General features: G+C 39.9%; 1 protein-coding gene across 6 annotated transcripts in view; it reads right to left on the reverse strand.

Annotated features, from left to right (window-relative positions):
* Positions 1–12,779, reverse strand: part of lpp (LIM domain containing preferred translocation partner in lipoma) — a 180,990-nt gene extending 168,211 nt beyond the window's left edge. For 3 of the 6 annotated variants that reach the window (XM_084067814.1, XM_084067818.1, XM_084067813.1), the window contains exons 1-2: positions 12,584–12,779; positions 6,722–6,795 (exon numbers count right to left, since the gene is read on the reverse strand). The gene's annotated coding sequence lies outside the window, so the exon portion shown is untranslated. Of the gene's footprint in view, positions 1–4,161; positions 4,213–6,721; positions 6,796–12,583 lie in introns of those variants that run through there. The other 3 variants (XM_084067817.1, XM_084067815.1, XM_084067816.1) reach the window with 2 other exon arrangements.
* Between the last annotated feature and the right edge of the window lie 1,387 nt (positions 12,780–14,166).

Below are 14,166 nucleotides of genomic sequence, written 5' to 3' on the forward strand. Positions count from 1 at the left end.
CAACGTAGCTGTGATGTAGCTGATCGGGCCTAGATGTGAGGGCCGCAAAGCGGCCCAAACCTCTAGTTCAGGGGTCTTCAACGTTTTCAGGCCAAGGACCCCTTGGCTGAGAGCGAGATAAAGCAGGGACCCCCACTATATATTGTATAAAATATTTATTTTTTCATAGATTTCATCGGCAACTTCATAGACTTGTTTCACAGCACAGCACTATCATGTTAGATTCATGTTAATGTGTATTTCCAGACATTTAACCATGCTCTAAAAACAATACTTAGTAAACCTGACCTTTCACTCTGTACTTAGTCTGCTATTTTTTCCCCCTACACCAAACTACTTTGCCGAAAATAGCAGATCTACAAGCACCTACAAAACTTTAGCCAAAAATAGCAGATCTACAAGCGTCCTACAAGCATCCAACAAGCACTTACAAACTTTAGCCAAAAATAGCAGATCTACAGGCGCACAACGCCTCGCACTGCAAGGTGTTGTGCGCTTGTAGATATGCTATTTTTGGCGAAAGTTCTCCTCAGAATAGGGATTCTTGGTTGAAGTGGTTAATGTAAAAATCTCACAAAGATTTGGCGGACCCCCTGTAGTAACTCTGAGGACCCCCTAGGGCTCCCGGACCCCCTGTTGAAGACCCCTGCTCTAGTTATTATAACAAAAATAAATCACAACACATGTTTTACTATTTTTTGGAAAAGGGGTGGTTAAAAAGGTTAAAAAGTAATGTCCAGTCATCACCCAGAATCTCTAATTGGGAAAAGTCTTTGTAAGGCATCATTAGCTCTACAGCAGCCAAGAGACAAAAATAGAAACCAATCAGACGTCTAAAGTGATTCTCAATAATACAGATAATCGCCTCCTCTTTAGCTAGAGTCTCCTTACTTAGTTCTGTTAAGTGTTAGCCATGCCTTCACTTGTTGACAAGATTAATTTGGAAGAAACAAAACTCCCCCAATTTGGAGATACTAACATCTTGAAATTAGGGCCAGCAGACTGGAGTGAGAACAGATTAAACCATTAAGACCTGAGGCCGATTCTAAAAATGTCTTCTAAATCCTAACTTTTTTTCTGAAAAAACGTATGTTGCTATGTCAGTAGTTCCCATCTCAAAATATTTTGTTGCAGGGACCCACAGAAGCAAAGATTTGAGTTAAAGGTAGGGTAAGTGATTTGCTTTAGTTAAAATACATGTTAAATAGCTCTATATTCTGATAGTACTCATTGCTATAGAGTGTTTGTTCAGTAAAAGGAGTCTCCCATGTCTCCCCAGCTCTTTATTAAACAGAAAATGCATTTTCAGTGCTCTCTCCTGATTGGCTTAAAATGTGTCACCTACCTGAAAATGCTTATACTTATATTCTGTTTAGTTTACTAAAGAGCTGGAGAGAACCCTGTGACCAAACAAACGCACTGTAGCAATGATTACTATCAGAATATAGTACTTTAAATTTTAACCAAAAAAAAAGAAATCCAAAAAATATCACTTACCCTTACCCTACCTTTATGATGTTTGCTTTATTTTTATATATATAAAGATTCAAAGATTTGCAAAGTTAGCTGCTATTTTTGAATAGCCAAAGTATAAAATAATGCTTGAAGTGGTTGAGATCTAAAATGAAACGGATGCTTTCCCGGTTTTAATGGGTTATGTCATCTTCAGAGAGTTTTGAAGAGATGCCCTGCCTGCCAGACACTAATGTGATACTGTGATCAGTGTTGCTGACTGTTTATCAAACAAGTCGAGTTACTGAGATCAAATCCCACAACCATCTTCATTACGTGATCTTACTTTGAGCTATGAATGATGTCTCAAGCCTATTTTCCAAGGATGGTGTCAGACATGTCATCCAGTAATCTTGATCTCATACATTGTGATTATTGATGATATCGAGATGTAGCAGATTTGCTAGATCTCTTCAAGCTATGAAATGTAACTTTTATTAGCGCTGCCATTGGTAAATATACTGTAAGTCTACAGCAAGTTTATAGACAGGAGACAGTTATAGACAGTTTGCACCAGGATTACAGAAATGCCAGTTAAAACAAAACTCATCTGAAATCAGTCACATATATTTGCATACATTGATGAAATGTATGATGAAATGATGAAAAAAAAACAATGTATGTTTTGTATGTGAATAAGGTGAAAAACAAATAGTTAAGCCATTGGTACTGAAACCACAAACCAGCCTATTAAGTTGAAATTAATTAAAATATTCAGTTATAAATACAGGCCTTCATAGTTTCCAATACATTTTCAGTAACTACTGTAACTGAACTAGCCAAGGAAGTTGGTTTTAAAATAAAATACTGTAAATAGAATGGAATCAGTAGAATATGATGAGCGTCTCCTAAAAATGAGAGAAAAATGGAATAAAGATAGACTGATAGACTGTGAAGCAAATGGGTTGACTATCCCTGGGGATGAAAGACGATAAAAGCCCTTGTGTAACTTTAAGATAAACTTAATTAGATTATCACACCATGACATCATTAAAGACATCAACGTCAGCCTTTGCAGTGTAAGATTCCGGCACATTTACCTATTCCCCTCTGCTTGTGAAGTGTGCTTGAAAGCTAATTGTGAGGTGCCTGCCGGTAATGCTTCAAACATCTCCGTAAAGAGCCAAGAGAAAGGTCAGAGTGGTGAAGATTGAGGATGGGAATCAAGAACCGGAATCGTTAAGAGAATCGGAATCGTTAACTCTGAAAATCGACATTAATGCCTCCGAGCTTTATCAAATCCTTTCATCAATTCTTGCATGCTTTTCTGACAGTTGCTCATTGCAAAACAATGACGTCGTGTCTACGCTGCTGACAAGGAAAAGATAAGGAGCAATGTCATTTATATTAACATGTTTAAATGTTATTTAGCAGACACGCATGCCCCTTTTCTACTATTTCTGTGTTAAAACTCGGAGTCGGAGATAAAAAATGTAAACCTGTGTAGACCTACTCTTCTTCCAAACTTAAAATGTATCAGAAATCAATCAGGGAATCAAAAAAGTATCGACCAGATAAGCAGAATCGTTAATGGCATTTCCATTCTATAATTCCAGACTTCAACTTTTGGACATCAGTGCCTGATCACCCAGTTAGTTATCACTGACCATAAGCTCTTACAATATTACAGATAAACAGCGCTATTCAATGTTTTTTCAAAGGGTTAAGTTGTAGGTGACCCCCCCCCCCTCTTCCCCTAAATTGTTGATTTGCTCATATGTACTGTATATACTAATATAATATTCTCTCAAAAAACGTGCATACTGGGGTGCCCGGTGGAATCACCAGTTAGCACTGACCGCATGCTCCTAGTGAGTCACAAGGACCTGAGTTTGAGTGTGGTTCCTGTCATGTCTCTTCCCATCGCTCTACTGCTTTCCTGTCTCACTACTGTCCTCTGTCTAATAAAAATGCTGAAATGCCTTAAAAACAAAAAACTTGCATACAGTAGGTTCCCATCAAGAACAGCCTATTTCACTGATGGAAAACAGCAGAGACCATTGAACTACTAAATATTGGATGAGCCAGGATGAGTATTGCAAGCATGAAACTCATTCCATCATGTCCATCTTTTCCTCAGCAAAACCATGTAAAACTAGCCACTCTGTGGGTGTTTCCTTTCCACAGGAACCCCTGCAGTGTCACATCAAATATGTTCATAGGGCCAAACTGAGCCCCCATGCTGACCTTCACCACAAATCAATCAAAGTGAATAAAGCATGATGAGAGTATAATCAGTCATCACAGAATAAAACATTTAAATCTTAGCTGGCAGAGACTGAAATGCCTCGTGAGCAAAAGTTAATTGATACAAAGATAAGTCAAGTTAGAGACAGAGAGCCAACTAGTGAGCAAAAGTTAATTGACATAAATTTAAGTTAGAGACAGAGAGGCAACTACTAGCGAGCAAAGCCTAATGATCAAGTTAACACAGAGGCACAGAGGCAACTAGAACAGAGAGACAATTAACACATATGCACGTCTCACTTATTGCCAAGACTTGGCGAGCAGTCTTTTTCACAGGGATAAACCGATAGCCCCGAATTTGCACAATAAAATACAAATTGTTCATTTAACTGAGAGTGTAAAAATGGACCTGTAGGTGACCTATACTATATATAGAAATGATGAGCACAGCATGATACTCACAAGTCCTCTGTAGATCACTGCAGCATATGAAGATACTACGTTTAGTGGATGTCAGTCTACTTGGATGGCTCCTCTTCTTCACCCTTGTGAGGGAGAGAAGCCCTCGCAAACCCTTCTACAGTGACTCACATCCCCTCTCCCCAAGCTCTGTGAGCCACATCATGAGGAGGTAAACATTTCCAAATATGGAGAAAATATGAGGAAAGTAGTATTGAGGGCAATATCAATTCAGTTTGCTTTTCGCCGGGAATGTGTTATTTGGCATGCCAGAGTCACTCAACGCTACTGGTTCGGTGGTGCATACCTTTCATGAGGAATAATAATAATAATGATGATGATTGTAGGGGAACGGTTCACGATTGATTTGCGTTTGCTTCTGACCTAAGATGGGTAACAGAGTGTCTGCCTGCCAGGCAGAACAGACAGAGGCACACAGCAATGGGAATTTGCTGCCGCGGATTTGGCAGTACGATGGATGGAGCCTCGTTTTCAGCCACAACAGAAACGTAATGCTTCTAAATCAAGCAGTCTACTGAACAGAAAACAATTTAAAATTGGCCAAAACGATAAAGAATTATATTTTTACAGATGTATGTTACATCTTATTTTGAAGTCAGCTGGATTGTATATTCAATAAATCAAGAGCTAGACCAAAAGGCCAATTACCATATTTGCCAGCTGCACATGGCAGTATACAGTATATAGGCCTATATATAAAAATCATACATGATGCCCTGCAAACCATTGTGCACAGTTTGGCAGCAGTGCATGTCATCTTGAAGTCCATGCATTCTGAAATGTATGTCTAAGAGCAAGAAAGAGGAAGGAGTGTATAAGCGCATTCACATACAGTCAGAAACATTATCCCTCTTTATTAATCAAACCACCAGGACAGGATTAACAGGTAATGATAACCCATTTACTGTGAGGGCGCCATCCTGTCATATAGAATGTCTTCCAGTGATTAAGGAGGTATAATTAAAGTATGCCTGCTCCCCATGAGAGCAGTAGGTCAGTGGAGGTTATGGCAATATTAACTGCAGACAAGAGAGAACAATACAAGGCACTGCCTGAATTGGATGTAACAGACAGTGGCAGTAGACCGTCCTTTATCCAAGTCCCTGGAGAGCACAGGTCATTGCCGTGATATCTTTAAGACTGAAATATTGAAAAGATGAAACATACAAGTATGTTCAGTCTGAAAATACATTTGATAAAAAAGAACCTTGTTTGACCTAGCGGTCCGGGCACTTAGGCTCTAATGTAGCCTAAGCGGGTTCGAGTCCCGATCCCAACGGCCTTTGCTGCGTGTCACTCCCCATCTCTTCTCTCCCCGTTTCCTGAACTTCCCTTCACTATCAATAAAGGCATAAAAAGCCCAAAAATAAATCTTTTTAAAAAAGCTGTCCATACTACACCCACAGTTGGCCACAGAGCAGCTCTACTGGAGCAGTTGGGGTTCAAGTGCCTTGCTCGAGGGAACTTCAATGTTGGGCACTAAGTGTTGGTCATTCAAAAACCCGGTCTAGATTTTTCTTGACGGTCTTGGGAATCAAACCAGCAACCTTCCAGTTGCAAGCATACTAATCTAACTTTTAGGCCACTGTTGCCTTGGGATGAGGGCTCCAATTTGCATGGAAGCTCATATGCTCTGTTTTCATGGGTCGGCCATGCACCCGTGTTTTGGTTTTGGATGTGCTCTTTGACACTGTTTTTAGCCGCATGCTGAAAGCTAGCGGCTCTACAGACAGCACTAGTCCTAGTCCGACACCTGAGTGACACCTAAGTGTCATTGGCTGTCCTGGCTGTCCTTCACACTTCCCACCAATGGGGAGACGGCGCTTTGCAGCACCCGCCTCTCCTTCTTTGCAGCAGATAGAGAGAAAGGGAGAGAGCTTCAGGCAGGAGGGTTAGCCTAAATGCTAGCATGCTTCATTAGACCTAGTTTGGCTATTAAGTTATTATTTGGCCATGTTCACACTGACTTCAATCTTAGCTATTGTTGGGAAGACCCGTGCGGTGTCACAAAATGTTGCCACCACTTATATAAAAAACATTAGAGCGTTAATCTGCGACGCTAAACGTTGCCAGGTTTGGCGAGAGAAACAAGCAATCCAAAAAACAAGTAATCAGGTCTATGAAAAGATTGGGGCAAAAAAAGCCTGCCGCATGCGGCTTTATTATGACTTTGGTCATTTCTTGTTAAAACATAGAAGTTTGCAAATACATTAAGTTCTTCCATCTTTCTGTGTATTGGTCAGTGACCAGTACACAGACCATCTACTGGAGCAATTGGGGTAGAATGCCTAGCTCGAGGGAATTAACAGTAGTAGCTTGTACATTTCCACAACCTTCCCAGATTTGTATTAAAATGTTACATTCACAAGCTCTATTCTCTAATTGTGCTATTGACATGAGGTTTCACAAAAATGGATCAAAGATCCTAATCCTAGCACAGGGAAAATATCAACATTATTAATTTCCAATGTGGTCAGACCAAAATAAAGACGACCAACATATAACAGCATTACAGATTAAAGCAGAGAAAGAGTTGGCATACCTTTTCTCCTCTCTGGATTAAATGGGCCTTCCAGCTGATAAGACTTCGGTCACTGGACTTTGATATCTGAGATCCTTAGAAAAAAGAGCTCTGTGTTACTCATCTGGCACAGTTAAATGTACAAGCTGGATGAAGAGGTCAACAGTCACAGTAATACATGAATTATACTTGGCTGTGCAGATCAGTCAGTAATACAGTAATATTTGATTTATATCTGGTTGCACAAATCTACAAACTCACAACGCATCTGTGACGTTGTAGATCTGATCTGCTATTTTCGGCACACAACACCGACTCGCATATAAGTATAAGCGTGTCCTCTTCTGACGAATGAAATTGCTTCCAGAACAGTACCATTCATCAGTGGAATAGATTGGACTGGACATTCTGAATTAGTAGCGTCAATACATGTCTGTTCACAGCTTCGGCCATATACCGTAACTATTATACATAATAAAAGATAAGTTTCCCATTAAACTTTTTTTTTAAAGCAATTTCTCACTCTGTGAAGCCTTGAATTAATGGAGAAACTTAAACACTTCCGGAATAAATGCTGTCACGCACGAGCAAGGAGCGTGTCTGAGCGCGCATGTCCGTATGAATGAACTCAGCTCACATTGAACCCCTAGCGCATGTCCAGTCGTTCCTCATTCGTGCAAGACACTGTCTACACCGGAAGTGTTTTAATTATTAAAGTTTCAGTGAAAAAGTAATATTTTGGAAATAATGAGGACACAGACTGGATACAAGACACATGTATTATACTGCAAGAGTTTATTTGGAGTTTATAAACAGATTTTTGATACAGTTTTGCTGCGGTTAATTTTGAAGCCATACTTTCTTCAAGTATTCTCTTTGTTTTTGGAATCTTCATTCACAGTGAGGGACTGTGGCCAAAGAAAAATTCTCAATGAATTCAAGGCTTCACATGGTGACTAATTGATACAAAAAAGTCCTTTGGGGGTGAAGTATTCCTTTAATGGCTTTATTTTTCAATTGAGTGTTTGCTTACGTTTTCTCCAAAGTCTTTAAAAAGTTATCAAACTTAACTAATTGACAATGTTGGCTAAACATCATTGTGCAGTTAATTGGCCTAAGTAATGCACATTTGAATTTCAATCGTAAATCAATCTTTTCTCCAGGGACCAATTTTGGTTACACTTTTCAAATGAATCCGCACTTTAAAATGCATTACTTTAAAACACAACAATATCATGATGTTGAAAAAAAAATAAAGTGCAATGAAGTGTAGTGTGTTGGATTACCCATCAAGCAAGTTTCAAGCCTCTGCAAGTTGAATTTGATACCATACTGAAAATCAAACAAACTACGGTACAGTATGCTTTGGAAAATGGTTGGCAGCGACAGTAGTGCCAAGTACTGTTTACTGTATACCGAGTAGTAGGGCTAAATATGCCAGACCACCGGTATGGTTCTTTAATGCCAGTGTCAATACACAACATTTTTCAATGTAGGCCATATAAAGGGCATATCTCTCTGCCTCAATAACTTTGTGTCAAATGAATGAATGAATGAATGAACATTTTATTTTCATGTCATGCCAACATTTTGGCCCATCCCATATGGGATTATATATGGCACATTACACAGAAAACAACTAACGTGTCATTGCACAGACCTGTGGGCGTGGAGGTCAATGTACAATGAATCATCTGAGTAGTCTAGTCTGATATAATAAAGTTATGGGTCTGACTGATAACTGTTCAGTCAACAAAATTAAGAACTGAATTTACTTTATGTTCATTGCTCTTAAGGCAAGGGGAGATTAAAGTCATAAGGTGTAACTTTTTCAATTAAACAAAAGTTATCATTGACTGGTATATTTTTCACAATAACCATTCCACATACATACACACATACATACATACATACATACTGTAGGTTTTTTGACTACTTCTCCAAACACCATTAAACTCTATTTTTATTCACGAAATGACGTACCGAAATGTACCCGAAATGTAATTATTTGTTTATTTTAGCGTTAATAAATAACATTTTTGACGATGTGATGTTACATTCCAATATATATCCTCGGGCACTAGGGCCCTGCCGCAGCATTCCTTTTGAGCCTTCCTTGGTAGATAGACAAATGCTGTAATGACTACGGAGCTACAAGAGATGTCGCCAAAACAGACTACTAAAATGAATGTTACACAGTGTGACTTTTAATATAAACTTCACACTTCTGTATGCTACCCTGTGCTGTCCTTTAACATACAAAACATGACATTCCCACCTTATTTCACTAATAGACTGAGTTTGCCATTAAAGATGGACACAAATGATGGCGGCACACCTAACAAACACTTTGCGTTGCGCATTTGGTATAAACGTAAAGGTTAGCAGCAATGAGTTGAATGGGCACACCGTTTAATGCTTTTAAATTCACATGTTCAGTGACTGGCTGTTTCATCACCAAGCATTTCATCAATTGTTTTAAGACATGATAGATGTGAGCATTTGCATTAATATTATCACAGCATTTTAGCAATGAAAAAGAAAACAGTTACCGTATTTTCCGCACTATAAGGCGCATCTGAGTATAAGGCGCACCTTCAATAAATGTATTATTTTCATATATAGGGCGCACCGCATTAAAAGGCGCATCCGCACTATAAGGCGCACTATAAGGAGCGCCTTAAAGTGCGGAAACCAATATTGATACATATATAAGGCGCATCGGATTATAAGTGCGGAAAATACGGTACTCATTTAGGGTTACAACCGAGATCAGGGCAGGGGCGTCAGTTGGGGTCCCAGGGTATGGCAATTGCCACCCACTAGCATTCGCGCTAACCTCAAATTCAGTTATTTTATGCATATTTTCTCCACCTCTGAACATTTTCTGCAGATCGGAACCGAGTGTCTCAATCCCCCCACCCCCCCATCTACATGTGACACACATGTCATAGACACATTTTCATGTTTCATGTAAATTCACTTCACTAGCCACCTTCAACCTGCCATCACAGGTTGATTTTTTTTTAATAGCTAAAGTAGCCAATAAGCCAATGAAGATCGGCTAGTTTAGCTATTTTTGAAATAGGGCCCAAGGACGTAAAAAATACCCACACAATGTTTTACTCTAATGTTTTAAGCCTGAGAATGTGCGGGTGTGGATCTGTTCCTTCCAGTCAGGCCTATGCTCATTAAAATTATGCCATTGAACACGTACAGTAGCAGAACAGCTTGACAAAACCTACCAGGGGGGCTGGGCTCAAAGGCAGTTGCGGGACTAGGCTTTAAACTTGAACATCGCTGAAACTGTCAAAATGTGTCCTTCCTAACAGGAGATTTTAAAAGACAGCTCTGTTTAATGTTGCCTAACTCAAGAAATGTGTGGGAATGACACAGATAAATTCAGTTTGATGAAGGAGATCTCAGGGGAAGCTTATTGATTTGAAATTCATATCAAAGTACAAGTTTGAATTCATATTCAATCTTTTCAACAGGCGAGGGAGATGAATTTGCAGCATGTTATCTGCCATTTTTTAGCTATTTAAATATCCAAAGTCTAGGCCAGCGGTTCTCAAAGTGGGGTCTGGGGACCCCCAGGGTTCCTTGAGGGAGTTCCAAATCTATAAGTCCAAGACTGTACAAATGGAACTAAATGGACCCTTGGTTCCAATTGTATACTCTCAAAGTTATGGGGGTCCATGGCATAATGAATACCAAACTGGGGGGCCTTGAAATTAACAGGTTTGAGAACCACTCGTCTACTCTAGACGGCTTATCCAACTTCTTTCATCGGGGGACCTAGACTCAAACTCTTGTACTGAGATCAAGACTCATTCATAGGTTACTTCTACAGTAACTCTGTTGATACCATGTATGAGTTGAAGAAACCACTGTTTCACTTTCATAGCGTGCTTCACAGGGGGTATCTAAAAATAACATCTCAGTGTACAGTTGAAATTTAGACCACTACAGAAAACACTTCCACTATGAGTAACTTCCGAAGAAAGACATACTGTAATACATACCACCACAGGTTGCACTGAAATACACTAATAGTGACTGACATCAGGTTAGCACTGAGCCTGCTGTTCACTTTAATAATAAGATGAAGGAGTAGGCCAGCCAAAACAAAGAAAGTTATCCAAACAGTTTGGTTAGAGACAGATAGACAGAGCCTTTAAATAGACTATTGTGTCGGCTGTCATGTCAAAGAGTCCTTTATCTCTTCCTTCCAAACAGAGACTGTTCCTGTGGGCCTGTAATATTGCAGTTAATGGTCATTTCTTAGGAGGGTATAGCTACATTTACAGCCTGTGTCTACTGTCTAGTCAAATCTAGGTGTGCAGCAAGTGCAGTATGATATTTGTATCAACTTTATCATCTGACAATGGTGGACCACGACAATCATTAAATTAAGGGGTCGAGGTCATCATATTATGGATCATCCAAAACATTTTCAGTAATAATGATGGCCCTGTTGTAAATACGGTGCGTATAATTCAGTTGGTAGCAATATATATATTTATTTACAAAGTTATCTTCCTTGGTAAAGGTGTGCCTACATGGTACGTACAGAAACACAGGCCCAGGCTGTATTATGAGCAGCCTACACAATTGGTTCTCAAAGTAGGGTCCGGGGACCCCCAGGGGTCCTTGAGGGAGTTCCAGGTGGTCCCCAGATAAATGGCTAGATAGGAACCAAATGGACCCTTGTGGTTGTAACTCTGAGAGTGTACAAATGGGCTCTCAAAGTGGGGGTCCAGGGACCTGTGGTATCAGCTATTTTCAAAACATCTTGACATTCTTTAAAATGTCTGAATGTTGTTGAAAATGTTCACACCACAAATCTTGTATGGGGGGTCTGATCCTTGGCACAAAATCTTTTCAGGTGGGGGTCCGCGGCCAAATAAACATTCATTTAGGGGTCCTTGACATGAAAGTTTGAGAACCAATGCCCTACACCAGTGGTTCTGAACCAGTGGTCCGGGGACCACCAGTGGTCCTTAGGGGGTTCCAGGTGTTGGTAGCCAAATGGACCCGTATAGATCTTTATCTCTTGAGAGTGTAAAATGAATAATGTTGCGCTCTCAAGTGTTAAATTATTGTTAAACATCTGCATTACTTCATTTACAAGAAGTCTACACAATTACAGAATGTAGAAGAATTGTTATTTTGATCAACGTTTGCCGGTTATCTCTCCAATGGTACCAACATCAATACAGCACAAAATCTTATCAAACGACAACAAAATACTCTAAGTTTTGGGTCTTCGAGGCTAAATCTCATCAAACAGTGAATCCGTAGCTCGAATGCGGAATAAATAATGGACCTTGATATGAAAAAGGTTGAAAACCACTGGCCTACACAACATTCCTGTGCAGATAGATAGAGAAGCATCATGTTTCTGCAGCGGTCGTCGGTGTGACAGCGTTTCTTCCGCATTGTTCAGCTGCTAAAAACAGCAACAGTTTAACAGACAGAGCGACCGCCTGGCCGCCGCTGGTCCGCAGAACCAACACAAAACTTACACCGAGCCCCGTTCATTCACACACAACGTTTCACCTTTACAGCGGATAGTCAGTTGACGATGGCTGGCGTTTTAACGACTCGCATTTTTATTAGTTTTACCCCCTCGCTTCCTTTCCTTTCGCTAATGCGAGCCAAGCCAAGGCTACGGCTGTTTGTGAGCCCACGCCCTCATCCTGAACTACAGTACATTCCATATCATTCTAACAAGGAAGAAACATTGTGAAGCATAATAAGCTACTTCCAAACACAACTCTAAACCGTTCTAGCCGTGTCCGTGTAAATGAACAAACGCACATATACACCGCGTATACATTACTCTGTCACACAAAATGAAGTTGTATCGTTCAAGCTTACCTCGGCTTTCTAGGAATAAACACACACAGAAGATTCAAATCCCACACCAAAAAAGTGAAACTTCTTTTTCCAAATTCTGGGAGAGTTGAGTAGTAGGCGGTGACGTCACGGGTTGAAATTCCAGCCGACTCAGTGGTTGGAGATATTTGCCCATGTAAGGCAGTAGGCCAGATGTATCTTACTGTTCCCTGCACTGTGTGTGTGACTTTTAGGATTGTTGTGCAAACATGGTCAAGAATATAAATGATGCGTCATGGGCCACGACTAGCTACTGATGATGACAACTCTGGGAAGCAGCTGAGTAATTGTGCACATAAATAAATTAACCTCTTAAACCCCATATGGGTAACCAGGCGGAGTCCCTCAGGGCTCAATACTAGTGTATTTTCTGTTTTCTGTTATTGTGGGGAAAGCTTTCGCTGAAAATAGCAGATCGACAAGGGTAGCTTGTTGATCTGCTATTTTCAGAGAAAGCTTTCCCCACAATACCTACCAATGCTGGTGTTCAAGTGGTTAAATACACTGGAGAACACTGCACACAGTTAAAAATCCTCAACATAACAGATCATTTTAAATGTTAGAAATTCTAATAATGTGGCGGGGTGGGGTGGGGGGGGGGCAGTATGTAATAACTTGTCTTTCTCATGAACAATAAACACTTTGGAAATCTGTGTTTCAACAGCTACATCCATCAGCCACGCCCCCACCTTTCCCAATACTCAAGGCTGTGATGTCAGACAGGTATGGAAGAAGATCCACCTAGGTAAACTCCATTGAGCTATTATTACCCAAGATCCCTTTAAACAAATACAAGGACACTTATATTATTAACCCATTAAGACCTGAGGCCGATTCTACAAATGCCTTCTAAACCAGTAGTTCTTTCAAGATTTTTCAAAAATGTAAAAAAATAAATAGCAGCTGTACAAGCTTGCAGCTTGTATATCTGCTAATTTTGAATGGCCAACGCAAAATAGCTCAGATGCTTTCTCGGATTTAATGGGTTAATATACAATTTAATGTAATATTTAACAGTAGAAAGGCTTCCAGCCTATAATACATTGTAAAGGTCTTTAAGGTATACTGTATTGGAGGTACAGTACAGTACCTCCAAGTACTGTCAATACAGTATACCTTAAAGTTGTTCCTTTATCTGTTGCCCTACATTTGAAGGGAGCGTGAGTGATATTTATTGGTTAAAATAAGTTTTAAATAGCTCTAAATTCTGAGCAAAGCAACTATTACTCTCAGAATATAGAGCTTTCACCTTTTAACATAACTCTGGGAGTGTACAAATGTAACCAAATGGGCCCCCGGCCATGTGGTTAATTAACACTGAGTATGTTATACTGTGTTGAAAACACAGTAGAAAACACAGTAAAAGTTCTTCCTGTAATGTCACTTTTTGTTGTTGTCTCTCACAGTCAGGCTCAACCATTTTCACTCAAAATATCATTATCAGTAAAATTGGCAGTGGCTCTGCATTTTATGGACGCTTAGTGACGTCCTCATTATTTCCTCCTCCTGGCTGCTGCTTTTGATGCATGCTTCCCCCAGTATGTCTCTTGGGAAGGGTTTCACTC

Source organism: Gymnoscopelus microlampas, assembly GCF_963454915.1.
Source record: "Gymnoscopelus microlampas genome assembly, chromosome: 9".
NCBI classification, from domain to species: domain Eukaryota; kingdom Metazoa; phylum Chordata; class Actinopteri; order Myctophiformes; family Myctophidae; genus Gymnoscopelus; species Gymnoscopelus microlampas.